This window comes from Pipistrellus kuhlii, unplaced genomic scaffold (assembly GCF_014108245.1).
Source record: "Pipistrellus kuhlii isolate mPipKuh1 unplaced genomic scaffold, mPipKuh1.p scaffold_m20_p_2, whole genome shotgun sequence".
Taxonomy (NCBI): Eukaryota; Metazoa; Chordata; class Mammalia; order Chiroptera; family Vespertilionidae; genus Pipistrellus; species Pipistrellus kuhlii.
Genome location: NW_023425515.1, coordinates 129,125,965 through 129,142,273, shown reverse-complemented (window position 1 = coordinate 129,142,273; position 16,309 = coordinate 129,125,965). Strand labels below are relative to the sequence as shown.

The 16,309-nt window shown below is 41.1% G+C and overlaps 1 non-coding gene and 1 pseudogene across 1 annotated transcript; both read right to left on the bottom strand.

Moving 5' to 3' along the window:
* Window positions 1-129: 129 nt before the first annotated feature.
* On the bottom strand, window positions 130-1,376 carry LOC118723919 (annotated as a pseudogene).
* Window positions 1,377-14,113: 12,737 nt separating this feature from the next.
* On the bottom strand, window positions 14,114-14,220 carry LOC118724991. Its single transcript, XR_004989759.1, has one exon. It is a non-coding gene; the product is annotated as a U6 spliceosomal RNA (small nuclear RNA).
* Window positions 14,221-16,309: the final 2,089 nt, after the last annotated feature.

The following is a 16,309-nucleotide window of genomic DNA, read 5'->3' as shown; positions in this document are numbered from 1 at the left end:
TCTATTTCGAAGAAGTGGCATTAGAAGAAGTTTAACTTTAAAAAATGTGGCTCTCAGAAGAAATTTTCTTTGTTGTACTGTTGCCATTTTGGCTCTGCTGACTAATGAGTTTGCCGACCACTGCTCTAAGGGAGGCAGTTTTACGTCAGGTGCCATACAGATAGATCATCTACTCACGGGAAGCATTTTCAGTTCAAACGCAGAAACAGCCCACATGCCCACCAGAAGCAAGTTTCAAAATGTTCGGTTTGCTTACATTAAGCAGGTAATTCCAGGGATTTTTCTAAAGGCTTTGATGATACTGTTGTCCGCAGTATAGATGATGCAAGATCATCTACACTAGATATAATAACAGTCTCTCATTTTGCCCTTATTATCATTTGCTGAGAAGCATAGAGCTTTTTTTTTTTAAACAGGTTTGAAATTTTTATTATTATTATTATTTTTATCTATATTGTCAAAAGTATTACATATGTCCTCTTTTTGCCCCTATTGACACCTTCTAGCCCGTCCCCTGCCCCTCACCCCACCCCAGGCATAGAACTTTTTTATATCATTCCAGACCTTAACTTTCTTAAGGAGCAAAACAGCCTCCTGGTCTCCTTGTAGTCTTCAACTTTACCTTCAACCACCAAAGAAGTTCAGGAACTTCCTCAGTATGATGACCTTTAGACATGAGCAGTGCTGCTAAGGCCGAGATAGCCAGGGTAGAACAGATGGCATATCTCTCCTGGGTTTCATTCACTCTAAAGTTGCCAACGGTGCCAGGTTTGGGTTGTGCAATCATGCAACCCCTACAGTAAAAGTACCCTGGCCAGAACAATGAGTCCCACCACCATGAGCTATAGGAATCTGAGCCCCAGCTCTGCCAGTACCCCAAGGCTGGCAGGTCTGATGACTTGCCAATTCACTGTCAGCACAGGGCTGTCTATTTTTTCCCCTTCGGGTTGGTGTACAAAGTTCACCATATTGGCAAAGTGACATTTCTGCCAGGCGATTCTCCCTTTTTGGGGCACACAGATATCAATGGCTGATCACGTGCCATGACGGGGAGAGGAAGAGGCCACACTACGGTGTGTTCTCTCCATTGATACCATAAATTGACAATTTAATGCCTTTTACTTTTACTTCTAAATTTTAACTTTTGAATATTAGTAATTATTAATGCTCTCACTTGGTTCAAAAAATAAAACTAAATAAAGAGTACATATTGAGAAGTCCTATTCTCATACTCATGCCCTTCTATCTTGTCCCTGCTTTGCAAAGATAATTACTTCTGTTAAATTTTAATGCCTTTTTCTAGTGCCAGTGTTCCTTTATATACATAAATAAAAGCAAAATTGAATATATATTTATAAATTGTATATGTATTTTTATCCCCCTTTCCTTACATTAAAAAAAAGTATCATTACATTTTTAAACAACAACAGAATAATCAATTAGATTAATGAAAATATAATTAGACCAATATCAAATCACACTCCTGTAAGACCCCTTCCTTTCCATTTCCCTTGATAGCGGGGTTGGATCCCAGAATTCACCTCACATTCTTCAAGGACATTTCAGAAACACATAGTGCGTTTTGTTCTTTGAGTTCAGTACCAATGAAAGCAGAGACTCCAAATGGCAGCCATTGGCAGACACGTTTTGTTTGGCTCAACATTTACAGTTCGGGACATTTTACATAAAGGTCAAGATTTCTAACTTCTTTGAAAATAAAATGATCAGCTAACCAAGCCTTTCATTCACTCAACAGCAGTGAGCGGGCACTGAGAGCCACATCTTCCTCTCTGTGGGACCCATGCTCTGCATTCACCACAGTCTCCCTTTCTCCCTAATTTTCCCGCTCCAGCCCCCAGAGCCTAATTGTCTTCCCAGGTTGATCCCCATAGGCATTGACTTTGTGACCTCTGAGTTAACCTCATAGTGAGTGATTTGGGAAAGCAGACTCAATTAGAGACTTCTTTGAAGTTTTAAAATGGGAAGCAAGAAATGGGCTAGTGAAGAGAATGAAAAAGAGGAAATTAGGCTCTGGATTAATGATTCAGTTAAAAAGAACCCATATTTTACATGACATTTCTCCAAAACAAAATAGACAAATAAATTTTACACTGTTCAGCCTACACTCACTAGATGGCATAGAGTGTTATTGGTAAGGCAAGGTGATAACTGAATTTGCACCACAGGAAAAATGAAGTCTGTTGTAAGTCATGAGAATGTAGACTAAAATGAGGGACGGGGCTCTCTTTTATCTCCCATTAAAAGACAAGTTGGATATTGAATAAAAAACTATAATGGTTTTCTGATTTTCCACTAACACAACCACCAAACGTGAATCTATTGTATACAAAATGTTATAAAATGATGTTAAGAGTATAGAAAACAAGAAACATAATATGAAGTAGGGCAGGTATTTTCTGTATCTGGTTTTAATATAGAATTATTCAGAATAAAAGGAATGATGAGAATTTTAAGGCATTGTTATGTCTCTAATGCCTACTATATCATCTGGTAAATAGAAACTAATACACAAACATTTGTTGAAAGAGTAAATGAATGAATAAATTAGGCTGAGAAGTAAAAACAAAAAATAGATTTTAACAATGTTTTTTTAAACTTGAAAAGAATATTCAAAATCTGAAATGGTATCATAAATGACAATCTTTTTAAATTTTATTTTTATTGATTTCAGAGAAGAAAGGAGAGATAGAAACATCAATGATGAGAGAGAATAATTGATCGGCTGCCTCCTGCATACCTCACACACAGTAAGGATCAAGCCCCCAGTCCGAGCATGAGCTCTGATGAGGAATCAAGCTGTGACCTCCTGGTTTATACATAGGTTAACCTCCTGGTTCATACATAGGTTGACAGTCAACCACTGAGCCACACCTACTGGGCATAAATGATAATCTTTATTCCATTACTTATTCTTACCGGTACTGAAAAAATATTGGTTTTTACTTATTTATTTGTTTGGTGGTTTTTTTGTGAAATAGTTCTTTAAGGAAAGGAACAACCCATAATAATTTGGTGCTAGGATTTTGTCTGACTCGAGGCATTGCACTATAATTCTGGAAATTGAAATTCTGTTTAATGAAAATGTTGCTCTTAAAGCCTTATATTGAAAATTCACAATGATTGTAGCAAGAGTGTCAGAAATGATCTTATAACACTTGCCAAATCGGAGTTATTGAAGGAATTACCTTATCATGGTGGGTTGTGAACAGTGGGATATGAAACTGTCTGAGAATATTTTCAGCCTCTGGCAATAGTCTCTGGGCTTTTTGTAGATAAACTGTCAGTATCATAATATTCAAACAGCATCTCAATATGGTTTCACTACTCTGTTACTTTTGTGTAGAAGGAAGGCTATGCCATACTCTCTACCAAAGGGGGCAACTGCGTAGAGACATCATGCAGCATAGAACTACCTGATAGCACTTCCACAGCACTGCTCACTGGGTGATTTATGGTGTTTTCTTCCTTCTGAAGACCAACCCTAAATGCTTCCCAATTCTCTTGAGAACAGGAATAACCATCTAAACGCAGGAAGCATCCAATTCTCTCAGATGACAGCAGGGATCTTCAAGAACCCAGATGTTTCCTTACTGATTACTCCAAGTAAAATCCAGTCAGAACTAAGTGATTCAGAAAATGTAGTAAGGGTTTCAGCCTTCTTATGGAACATATTCCTTATCTCTCCTGAGTTGTTTTTTTCTTTTTTCTTTTCTCTTTTTTGGTGTTCGTTTTGTTTTGTTTTGTTTTGTTTTGTTTTGATGTAATGATTAGGAGCTATCCAAAGACAGCATCTGTTTGTCTGATTCTGCCACTTTCTAGCTCTTCGCCCTTGGAAAAGTTAGTTAAAATCTCTGCCTCAGTTTCCTCTTTAGTAACAGGTTGATGAACCTGTGTGTGGAGTAAATGAGTATATATTTTATTCAGTTTTTAGCATAATGCCTAGCACAGAGTAGTCACTATCCACACACAGAAGTATAAAATATCATCTTGGAAGGCATGTATGATGATTTTTTTAAAAAGACAATGTGTGCCGAAACCTGTTTGGCTCAGTGGATAGAGCATCGGTCTGTGGACTGAAGGGTCGCAGGTTTGATTCTGGTCGAGGGCATGTACATTGGTTGCGGGCACATCCCCAGTAGGGGGTGTGAAGGAGGCAGCTGGTCGATGTTTCTAGTTCTCTATCCTTCTCCCTTCCTCTCTGTAAAAAATCAATAAAATATATCAAATAAATAAATAAATAAATAGAAGACAATGTGTGTTTTTTTAATTCAAAAGTGAAGGTATAATTGGATGAGCAGATTGGTTTACAACCATGCTGATGAAATTTGTTATGAACAAATTCATGGGGAGCCATCTTCAACAAACCTTTCCCAAATGCTTTAGGTAAAAATTCATTTTGCCCTGGCTGGGTGGCTCAGTTAGTTGGAGTGTCGTCTCATACACCAAAAAGTAGAGGGTTTGATTCCCAGTCAGGGTACATGCCCAGATTGTGGGTTCAATCCCTGGTTGGGGTATAGCTGAGAATATAGTCAGCCCATTAATGTTTCTCTCTATATATTTTTAAAAATCAATTTAAAAAATCCTTATTTTTTAGTGTTCGGGGAGTGAGCTTTTCCACACAAATGTTTTTTTTTTAGTAAACAATACTAGTCTCTTTAAGTACCAACTCTTGTAAGACTTGGCCTTTATGACACTAATAGAGATATTTTTGAGCTATGTCACCTATATATTCCTGTCTTATTAAACAGAATATAGTGAACATAGTTTAATAATTTCTTGCTGCAATAGGATCATACAATCCAGAATCATATATCTGACACTCAGGAATAGGTTGGGTATGGCCTGCTAAAACCAGAGAGGGGAAGAGAGCCAGTCTTGAATATAGCCACTGGGATAGGATTGGAGCTTGAGAATACTGACATGCCAACAGGTATTTATTCAAACGATTTTAAAATATCAGGCCATAGTTCATGAAAGAGATTGTCAATGCGGGGCCCCAGGCAGCGATGTACATTGAGTCGAGTAGGCACAAAGTCAAGTCACTCACAGAGAGATAGTACCCTGGGATCCAGATAAGCAAGTGAGTTGGAAGTGGTTACTGGAAGGTCTGGCCAAAGACTGTCAGTGTCTATCACCACCACTTGTGCGAAGGGGCAGGGCTCTGAGTCTAGAGTTGACCTACTGTGCTAGACAGGCAACTGGAAGATAAATTTTGGAATAGAGTCAAAGACCCAGGTCTAATTATCGGAACAAGGAGACAGGGAGAGAGTTTAGAATGTTACCAAAGTGAAAACAGTGTCCAGGATGACTTGACCATAGATCGCAGGCTGTGGGGTTGAAATTGTTTAAAAATCTTTCTCAGGTGAGAAGAGGTTGAGGAATTTGCCGAAAGTCACGCTGGAAAGCTGTACAACCAGAATGTTATCACAGGCTATCTGACTCCCCACATATTTCTGCTGCTTTGCTCCATTTGGCTTAAAATAAACAAAGATTATACAAGTATAGCTGGGAATAAATCTTTACATCAGTTATCTATTATCCTAATGGAGAAGGGGGGGGGGAAGCCACAGTGAATATGCCTTTTTATTTTTAGAATATTAAGCCTCAGAAGAATAAAAGAAGTCAGAGAATCAGAAAGAAAACATTATTGTCTTTTTGAAACCTGAAAAACATATCTTGGTAACTGCTGCAGTTGCTGAAGAAGTGCATGGATTTGCAAAGCCCAGTTGTTCTCTACACTGTGTTTTAGGTGGTGGATTTGCTGCTTCACCGCCATGGTATGTGGAAAAGAGAATTCAAGTGTCCTAGTTGCCCTCATTTCCTTTAGGTTTGCCTTATTAGAGAAGCTAATGAGCAAGAAATGAAGAAGCCAAAAGGTAAGTAGGAAGAAACTACAGAAGAGTTGATTATTTGAAAAAAAAAAAAAAAAAAAAAAAAAGAGTGTTGAAGAACTGTGTAATGGAATCCAGTGATCTCCATGACTGTGCCCAGTGACTTGAAGCTATGGTGCAGTTTGAATTTGGGTTAACAATATGAATGCATATTGGATCATTTACATTCTATTCTGAAAAATATAAAAATGACTGCATTTGTCTTTCTAAATTCAAGCAAAATTACAACTATACAAGCCTAGAGTCACATAATTTGCAAATTTTTTAAGGGACAAGAGTATTACGTATTTATTTATATGAAAAATATATTGTCGATAGGGAACAGCTGGCTCTATGTATGCCTTAAGAATGAACTCTTCTAAAAAAAAAAAAAAAAGGACTCTCTTTGATTCCTATAACCTTTCAAAAAAAAGCCAGTGTAACCCTATGAAATGGCACAATTTAATTAGATTAATTAAACACTAGTTTCAAACTTGGGACACTGAAAATAAATGATCTCCCATAAGTGTTTGTGAAGGTTAAAATATTTTACCTATTAAAAAATATCTAAATTTACATGTTAAAAATTTGGTGATAAGCTAAAAACACACGTCAAAAGGAACAAAATGTTCTTTATATGAAAAGTAGAAATGAAGAATTAAAGATCTGGCAACATTCTTTAAATTTGAATTCAGGTCTTTTAAACGGTATGTTCTCTGTTTTTGCCTTCCTGAGAGTCACACCTAAAGAAGGCAAGCCCTCCCCTTTAATCTGCATTTCCCCTTTGCAAAAGGGTATTTCCTCTTGATTTGTTCCAGCTTAACTCTAAAAGTGTCAGTTCTGAGATTGTGAACAATGGTGGTGATTTGCAAAAACAGGTTTAAAAAAAAAAAAATCAAACAGGTAGAGGAAGCTGGCAGCGGGTATCTGCTAGGCAGCGGGCCATCAAGCGCAGGGAAACAGGAGCCTAGAAGTACACAAGAACCACAGGACAGGAAAGATCAGTGATTCAGAAGCCAAAGGCAGGCAGGATTTAAAGTGTGCCAGGAACTAGGCAAACAGACAGCAGCCACGTTGACCAGAAATCCCAAAGAAATGCTTTAAGAGACCAGGAATGCAAAAAGCCAGGCAAGGTGGCTAGATACCCAGTGAGCAAAAGGGGGTCAGGAGGTGAGAGCATGACCTCTGCAAGAGATCTGGACAGCAGAAGTCAAGCTCCGAGGCAAAGAAAGTCTCCAAAGAAACCTTGATTTGCAGGCCAACTGGCATCCAGCGTGGGCCTGTCAGGAGAATTAGAAAAAAGGAAACCGTAGTTGCCCAGGGAATGTGGAGTTGGGCCAACCAGAGCAGGTCCTCCCTTTCCCTTCTGTTAACAAAAGATTTGCCTCCATGGCTGGATTGCTTGCTAATTTCTTCACCTTGGAGCACTTTTACCCAAATAAAAGTTCATAGCACTCTGCTGCTCTCTCCCTGGGTATGTGGAGTTCTTAACAGGTTCCCACCAGTGCTACACTGATTCAACTTGGCAAGGGACCTACAGCGACTCGGGACAAGTTGAGAACTGAAAACAGATCCTGCCCATTGACTCAGAAAGACTGGAGAGCTTGCTTCTTAATAGTCACAGAGCAAATCAGAACTTGCTGTCTCTAGGACATCTCACTGCATCCCAGTTGTGGGTCTGATTTTGTTCCAAAGGTGGTTTTCTTACTAAAACAGAACTGTTGACAGCTGTTACCGTGTTATATTTCCCCCTTTTTGTAGAAAGCCAACAAAATTCTACAGACATGGAAGTCTGGTGACATTTCGCTTCTCTTTATAAAGTTCAGGTTTCTCAGAACCCACCCTCTGTCAAGGCCATCTGGGGAGACAATATTGTATCTCTTTAGGCAGAAGGCTATATCTGTTTCACATCCTTCTTTTAAGCTGGGGACCATATCATGTAGTTACTTTGATAAATAAATGACTTTCTGCTCATGCCTTCCCTGACTGGGTTGGTAGTGACAGATGCTCCCTTCCCCCAACTGATGGACGGAGCATGACGTAACCTGCACCTGCAGCGTGGACATTCCTGAGCACCTGGCCAGGCACCTTATATGGACTGTACATTGAACCACCAATCAGCACCTGCCAAATACCCTAAGCCCCCAATTCCTAAGTGCCTAAATGCCTAATCAAACCACCAATCAATATGTCACAAATACCCTAAGCCCCACCCCTTTCCATTCCTCCCCTCAAAAGGCATCTTCACTCCTTCGAATGTGCTCTCTTCCTTTGCAAGGCAGCCCGGCAGGGTCCTTCTCCTCTAATAAAGCCTGTGGTCCCGGTTTTCGGGCCTCTGTCTCATCTTTCAGATAGCACGTGAAAAGAAACAAGTAATCTTTTCTGTCAAAGAAGGAAGTTTAAACAACTGCCACCTGCAGGAGTAAAGATACTTGCCTTGTGTTTAGCTCCTGGGTACCCTTTGTGTTCTACCAAGACCCCTGATATGGGGGTGGGGGCTCAGCTTATTTCTAACATAACAGAAGATGAGGGCATTTTCTTAGACGATAAGATTTCTTCTACATTGGGTTCATGGAATGAGAACTGATAGATCCAAGTTTTCCATGCCCTCCTCCTCTTCACAGTCACTGCAAGGTCTGACAGGCAATTCTGGGCCACATTCAGTTTTGTTGAGACCCCTACGGTGAGGTTATTTATATGGCTTTGGATCAGACTGCCTGAATTTGAATCCCAGCTCTGTAATTTTCCAGCTCTAGGGCCTTGAGTAAGTTACCTAATTTCTCTGGCCCCGTTTCCTCATCTCTGAAAAATAAAAATAAAATAATCCTTAAGTCACAGGCTTTTATGTGGATTAAATATATCTGAAAGTGATTTGCATATTGTAAGTTTTCTGTGGATATTAATAAAACCTTTAAGTAAAAGTCCGACACCTGAAGGGGATGGGGCAGACATCAGTCCTTCTGTGTTACCCATCACAACAACATTTACACCGGAGGCTTTTTCCAAGGTGCATAATTTGGTTTTCAAAAACAAACCCAAAATTCCCTGAGAGCCCCTTTTCTATAGATGGCTTTCTCTTGAGTAAATAGAAATTTTCAGTGTGCTGGTCCCTAGAGAAAGTTTAGCTTAAATCCCCTTGTAACTTCCATGATAATTCTGTAGATACTTTGGCATCACCATGTACTTAAAGATCAGAGTGTTACACCCAAGATAACAGGCTCATGTGGTTAGTCATTATTTAAAATGGCTCAATGATTTATTGGCATTCCACCTGTCTATTGCTGTTGCCTCAGCTGGCACCAATGTCCCCCAAATGTCTGCATTAGCCAAGGCTCTTCTTTAGGTTCCTCTAGTGTGCTGTGCTCCCTACTACTAAATGGGTTTTGTGGAAACTTTCTGTTAATCACTTCCCCAAATGCTTCCTGTCTCTCCCCGCCCCCGCCCCTGCCCCAGCCCCCATGCTTCTGTCTATCCTGCAGATCTCAATTCAAAGACATCTTCCCTGACTTTCAAAATAAGTTCTATTCCATATCATATGCTCCCAGAACCTATTTATGACCTGTAATTACATTTTTGTAATTATTTAATTAATGTCTTTCTTCACTTCTATATTATAAAATCTATGAAGGCATAGACCATGTCTAGTTTATCATTGTATCCACAGAACTGCATGCCTGGTGCATAGTAAGCTTGTAATAAATATTTAAATAAATGAATTAATCAACTGGGCCTAGAGTTCAAGTCTTTAAAAAATTTATTGAATTTATTGGGGTGATATTAGTTAACAAAATTACGTAGGTTTCAAGTGTACAATTCTATAATACATCATCTGTATATTGTACTGTGTGTTCACCACCCAAAGTCAAATCTCCTTAGGTCACTATTATCTCCCTTTACATCTTCAACCTCCCCCACCCCCTTTCCTCTGGTAATCCCCATACTGCTGTCTATGTCTATAAGGTTCGGTTTGTTTGGGGTTTCTTTGCTTAACCCTTCACCTTTTGCACCAGCCCTCCGACCTCCCTCCTCTTGATAGCTGTCAGTCTGTTCTCTATATCTTTGAATCTGTTTCTATTTTGTTCGTTTATTTTGTTCATTAAATCCCACATATGAGTGAAATCATACGGTATTTGTCTTTCTCTGCTAGGCTTATTTCACTTAGCACATAATATAGAGTTCAAGTCTGAAGACTTTTTTTTCATTAACCAAAGATACAATGGTTTGAACTAGACAATGTTGACTTCACAGAGGTCTGCAACTCTCATGGTCACTCTAGAACTGTGACAACAAAGTTCACTGTTGAGGACACCGGTGTTAGTATGGTACAGTCGGAAACCTTGTAGAACACTTCAAAATCTTGGTTTGAATCATGTGAAGTTTAGCAAATTTTATGCTCCAAAGATAAGGTAGATCCCTTCATACCTTTTATTTAAAAAAAAAAAAAAAGAGAGAGATTTGTAATCATTTATACAAATACATAAAATCCTATCTAATAAAAGAGTAATATGCAAATGTGACCCAACACACAAGATAGCTGCCCCACGTGGTCAAAGATGGCTGTCCCATGTAGACACAAGATGGCCGCCACAAGATGGCTTGCAGGGGAGTGCAGTTTCAGTGATCAGGCCAGCAGGGGAGGGCAGTTAGGGGTGACTGGGATGGCAGAGGAGGGCAGTTGGGAGAGACCAGGCTTTCAGGGGAGGACAGTTGGGGGAGATCAGGACTACAGAGGAGGGAAGTTGGGGGGAACAAGGCCTGCAGGGGAGGGCAGTTGGGGATGACCAGGCCTGCAGGGCAGAACAGTTAGGGGTGACTGGGATGGCAGAGGAGGGCAGTTGGGAGAGACCAGGCTTTCAGGGGAGGACAGTTGGGGGAGATCAGGCCTACAGAGGAGGGAAGTTGGGGGGAACAAGGCCTGCAGGGGAGGGCAGTTGGGGATGACCAGGCCTGCAGGGGAGGAGAGTTAGGGGTGATCATGCCTGCAGGGAGGATAGTTGGGGGCAATCAGGTTGGCAGGGGAGCAGTTATGCATCACTCAGGCTGGCAGGGGAGTGGTTAGGGGGTAATCAGGCTGGCAGGCAGAAGCAGTTAAGGGCAATCAGGAAGGCAGGTAAGCAGGCAGGTAGGCGAACAGTTGGAAGCCAGCAGTCTTGGATTGTGAGAGGGATGTCCGACTGCCCTCTTAGGCCCGATTCCACTCGGGCAGTTGGACATCCCTTGAGGAATCCCAGATTTAAGAGGGTGCAGGCTGGGCTGAGGGACACCCGCCCCCCCATGCACAAATTTCGTGTACTAGTCCTCTAGCATAACAATAAAAATGTACTAGTATAAATGAGGAAACGAGGCAAAAGAAAAGTAAAAAAGTAGAAAAATATAATACTTGGGCATAAAAAATAATATAACTAGAGGCCCGCTGTACAGATTCATGCACATTGAAAGGAAATTAATTAGAAGAATTATTTTAGAGGCCAGGGAGGGATGTGGGAGATTGGCTCCAGGGCATGTCTGGCCCATCTCTCCCAATCAGCCAGACCCCAGCAGCAAGCTAACCTACCAGTAGGAGCGTCTGCCCTCTGGTGATCAGTGCACATCATAGTGATTGATTGAACAGTCGAACCAATGGTCAGACACTTAGCATATTAGGCTTTTATTATATTATTTTTATTACTATATAATAAAAGCCTAATATGCTAAGTGTCCCCTCAACCAAGAGTTCAACCAGGGGGTGGGGCTGGCTGGCCAACCTCCCACATCCCCTATCCCCCGGCCAACCTGGCGCCATTGGAGCGGGCTGGCCGGACCCCACTGGGCCTCTAGTATAGTATAGTATAGTATAATATAGTATAATATAATATAATATAATATAATATAATATAATATAATATAATATATAATATAATATGTAAGCACTAAAAGTTCATACATGAACTTCTATATAGGCACTGAGAAGTACAAAAATTTGGCTCAGCCCTAGCTGGTTTGGCTCAGTGGATAGAGTGTTGGCCTGTGGACTGAAGAGTCCTGGGTTTGATTCCAGACAAGGGCACATGGCTGGGTTGTGGGCTCAACCCCTGTGCAGGAGGCAGGAGATCAATGATTCTCTCTCATCATTGATGTTTCTATTTCTTTCTCCCTCTCCTTTCCTCTCTGAAATCAATAAAAATATATTTTTAGAAATTTTGGGCTCAAAGTTTTAATTAGATAAAGAGGACCTGACCCTTAGGAAGAAACATAGCATTTCATATATTGTTGTGATATCTAGGTAATGTTCTCAACAACAATCCTACAGAATATACCATGGTGATTGTAATGTGGCTATTTCTTAAAGCACCACTCAGTGTAGGCCCAAGGCAAAATGCCAAACTGTAGATTAGAAAAGGGCCAGGTCACGAGGGAGAGGGATGTGGGGACAATGTAGCCCAAAAGACCTCTCCAAAGACGGACAAAATTGAACATGAATAGAGAATGGGTTCGTTCTCATTAGGCAGTTCTTCCTGAACATGTTTTTGTTTATTTGTTTGTTTTATTTGCTTTCTATTTTTGTGCTTAAGGTTACATAGCATTTCATTGAATAGCCATGCATAATATCAACTAAAACTCTAAAGGAGATGTGTGGTTTTGTTGTTGTTGTTTTATAAATCCCTGAATATGATTTTACAACTAAACTTTTACTAGTAATTCAACACCAGATAATTCAAGGTTATACTTTTTGGAAGAATCTGAAGTGTAGACGTTGTAGGGTACAATTAAGGATGACCAATTTAAGATACCCTTTAGGAAAGGAAAGTACCTAACCAGTATGGATACCTAAACAGAGAGCCACCCAACTCTCACCTGGAGGTGGACTGGGAAACACAGGGCCAAGACGTTCTTCAGATTTGGGGGGAGGGAGAGGTTTCCATTTCAACACACACAATAGTCATGCAGCATGAATTCTCAGCAGGAAAGAGAATTTTAATTACAAAAGAAATAAACATATAAAATATTCAAGCCACACAGAATTCTTCCTACTCCCATCTTTTTTATTCTTCTTCTTCTTTTTTTTAAAATATATTTTATTGAGTTTTTACAGAGAGGAAGAGAGAGGGACAGAGAGTTAGAAGCATCGATGAGAGAGAGTCATCGATCAGCTGCCTCCTGCACACCCCCACTGGGGATGTGCCCGCAACCCAGGTACATGCTCTTGACCAGAACCGAACCTGGGATCCTTCAGTCCGCAGACCAACGCTCTATCCACTGAGCCAAACCGGTTTCGGCCATCATCTTTATTCTTGCCGCCCCTGGGTAACCACTAGAGATGGATGGTTTCTTGTGTCTCCTTCCAGACCTTGGTCTATGCACAACCTCAAGGAAATCCCCTGGAGGAAGTGAGTAGTAGAGCTATGGGGTGGAGGCAGGGAGCCTGATGCCCCTAACACCATTAGATAATGACTCTTTTTTTTTTTTTTTTCATGAAGACCAAATGAGATAAACAGACTATAATGATAGTCTTTATTATTTATTTTGTTTTCTTTTGTTAATCCTCACCTGAAAATATTTTTCCATTGATATTTAGAGAGAGTGGAGGGGGAGAGACAAGGAGAGAGAGAAGCATCAATGTGAGAGAAACACATGGATTGATTGCGTCCTGCACAGGGATTAAGTGTGCAACTGAGGCACGTGCCCTGGACTGGAATCAAACCCAGGAACCTTCTGCGGGTCAATGCTCTATCTCCTGAGCCAAACTGGCTAGTCCAGTCTATTATTCATTTTTTAAATATATATTTTTTACTGATTTCAGAGAGAGAGAGAGAGAGATAGAAACATCAACGATGAGAGAGAATCATTGTTTGGCTGCCTTCTGCATGCCCCACACTGGGGATCAAGCCCGCAACCTGGGCATATCCCCTGAATGGGAATCGAACCATAACCTGCTGGTTCATAGATTGATGCTCAACCACTGAGACACAACGACTGGGCAGGTCTATTATTCTTCCATCCTCTGTCCCTTCCTCCCTCCTTCCCTCCTTCCCTCCCTCCTTTTTCCTTCCTTCCTTCCTTCCTTCCTTCCTTCCTTCCTTCCTTCCTTCCTTCCTTCCTCCCTCCCTCCCTCCCTTCCCTCCCTCCCTCCCTCCCTCCCTCCCTCCCTCCCTCCCTTCTTTCTTTCTTTCTTTCTTTCTTTCTTTCTTTCTTTCTTTCTTTCTTTCTTTCTTTCTTCTTTCTAGGATAAACACCTTTATTTAAAAAACATGAAACACTTCACAAATTTGCATGTCATCATTGGGCAGGGACCATGCTAATCTTCTCTGGATCGTTCCAATTTTAGTATATGTGCTGCCCAAGTGAGCACAGGTCTATTATTTTTAAACAAGGTACACCAAGATCTGTGTGGTCATTCCAGGAAGGTAGAACTCTTAATTGCAATAAAGGAGAATTTATGGAGCATCCATGAATACCCTGCTTCAAGTGTCTTTGTATAAAAAGCAATGCTTGCCTTTTGTGTTTCTACAAAAGACCAGAGGGAAGAAACTTGTCTATCCCTCTGTGTCTCAAGTAAAAGGCCAAGGTTGGCTCTTATCATGGGGTCACAATTTGTGCTGAGGAAATTAATAGGAAGCATCAGAACATTTTCCCCACTTTGGAACTTTTGCTCACTTGATTTAGCAAATGTTCAACAGAGGGAGAGAACATCCCTCCTGCTGTTGATGCTCACTCTGGGGCCCAGTCCTTATTAGATCATTGAGCAAGATCCCCTCTGGCAGACAGGCAGGGGTAGTTGAGTTGATATCAGGACAATGGCTACAAAATAACACACACACACACACACACACACACACACACACACACACACACACCTTGGGCTGCAATTAAATAAAACAAACCTCTTTTACAAGTCTTTATCTGGGTATTCTATGATTTTTTGTCTCATTGTGAGGTTTTAAAAAGTGAAAACACAGTCCTAGTCAGAGTGCTAAGGAATCCCAAATTTTGACAGGTTCTATATATATGTGTGGTTTTTAAATAAATGAGATTGTATCTCATATACTGTTCTGTAATTTGTTCTTTTCATTTAATAGCATATCACCTACATGCTACCATCTAAATTCATCCTATCTATAGTAATAAAAGGGTAAAAGCTAATTAGACTGGGTCATCTGGCCATCTTCCGGACATCTGACTTCCTTCCAAACAAAGACATGGTGATGGGGCTGTGGCAGAGGCAGGTAGGGGCAAGATCAGGCTGGCAGAGGAGAACAGTTGGGGGTGAGATCAGACCAGCAGGGGAGGGCAGTTGGGGACAACCAGGCTGCCAGGGGAGAGCAGTTGAGGGTGACCAGGCCAGCAGGGGAGGGCAGCAGGGAGCAATCAGGCTGGCAGGGGAGCAGTCAATCAGACCTACAGGGGCGTGGTTAGGGGGCAATCAGGCTGACTGGCAGAAGTGGTTAGGGGCAATCAGGCAGGCCGGCAGATGAGCACTTGGGAGCTAGTGGTCCCAGATTTTGAGAGGAATGTTCGACTGTAAGATCAGACCTAAACTGGCAGTCAGACTCCCTTGAGGGGTCCCAGATTGGAGAGCTTGCAGGCGAGGCTGAGGGACACCCTGCCCCTGTGCACAAATTTCATGTGCTGGGCCTCTAGTGTATGAAATATAATAAAAGCCTAAGCGACTGTCACTGCGAAATGACCAGTACAACCGGCCATTATGATGCATACTGACCACCAGGGGGCAGATACTTAATGCAGGAGCTGCCCCCTGGTGGTCAGTGCGCTCCCACAGGGGGAGTACCACTGAGCCAGAAGCCGGGCTCATGGCTGGCAAGCACAGCAGTGGTGCTGGGAGCCTCTCCTGCCTCCATGGAGCTCTAAGGAAGGAGCAGTAAGTCAAGCAGTAAGGAGCAGAGAGCAGGTGGGTAGTTAGGAGCGAGGGGTCCCAGACTGCAAGAGGGTGCAGGCCGGGCTGAGGGCTGAGGAGATTACCCTCCCCCTAGTGTATGAATTTCATGCCCCAGGCCTCTAGTTATTTATGCTAGTTTTATAAATATATTCACACACACCATAGGGCCATAGTTATAAATGACCTCATTATCACATAGTTATAAAATGTGCCATCATGTGAATGTACCCTAACTTTTTACTAATATTTCATTTTGATTCCAAGTTTTACTTATCTAAACAATGCTTTAATAAGTATCATTATGCATAATTTGATGTAATAAATATCTTTATGCATAGTTTTTTGGAGTGCAGTTTCCAAAAGTAAAATTTCTTTGGTAAAAAAAAAAAATACATGCATTTTACATTGTGGTTGGTGTTGGAAAAATTTTTTCCACAAATATGGTACCAATTTACATTCTCATAAAGTATATTAAAATGTGTATTTCCTCACTAAGATTGGATATCCAATTTTTGAAACTTTGTCAATCTGCTAGGCCAGTGGT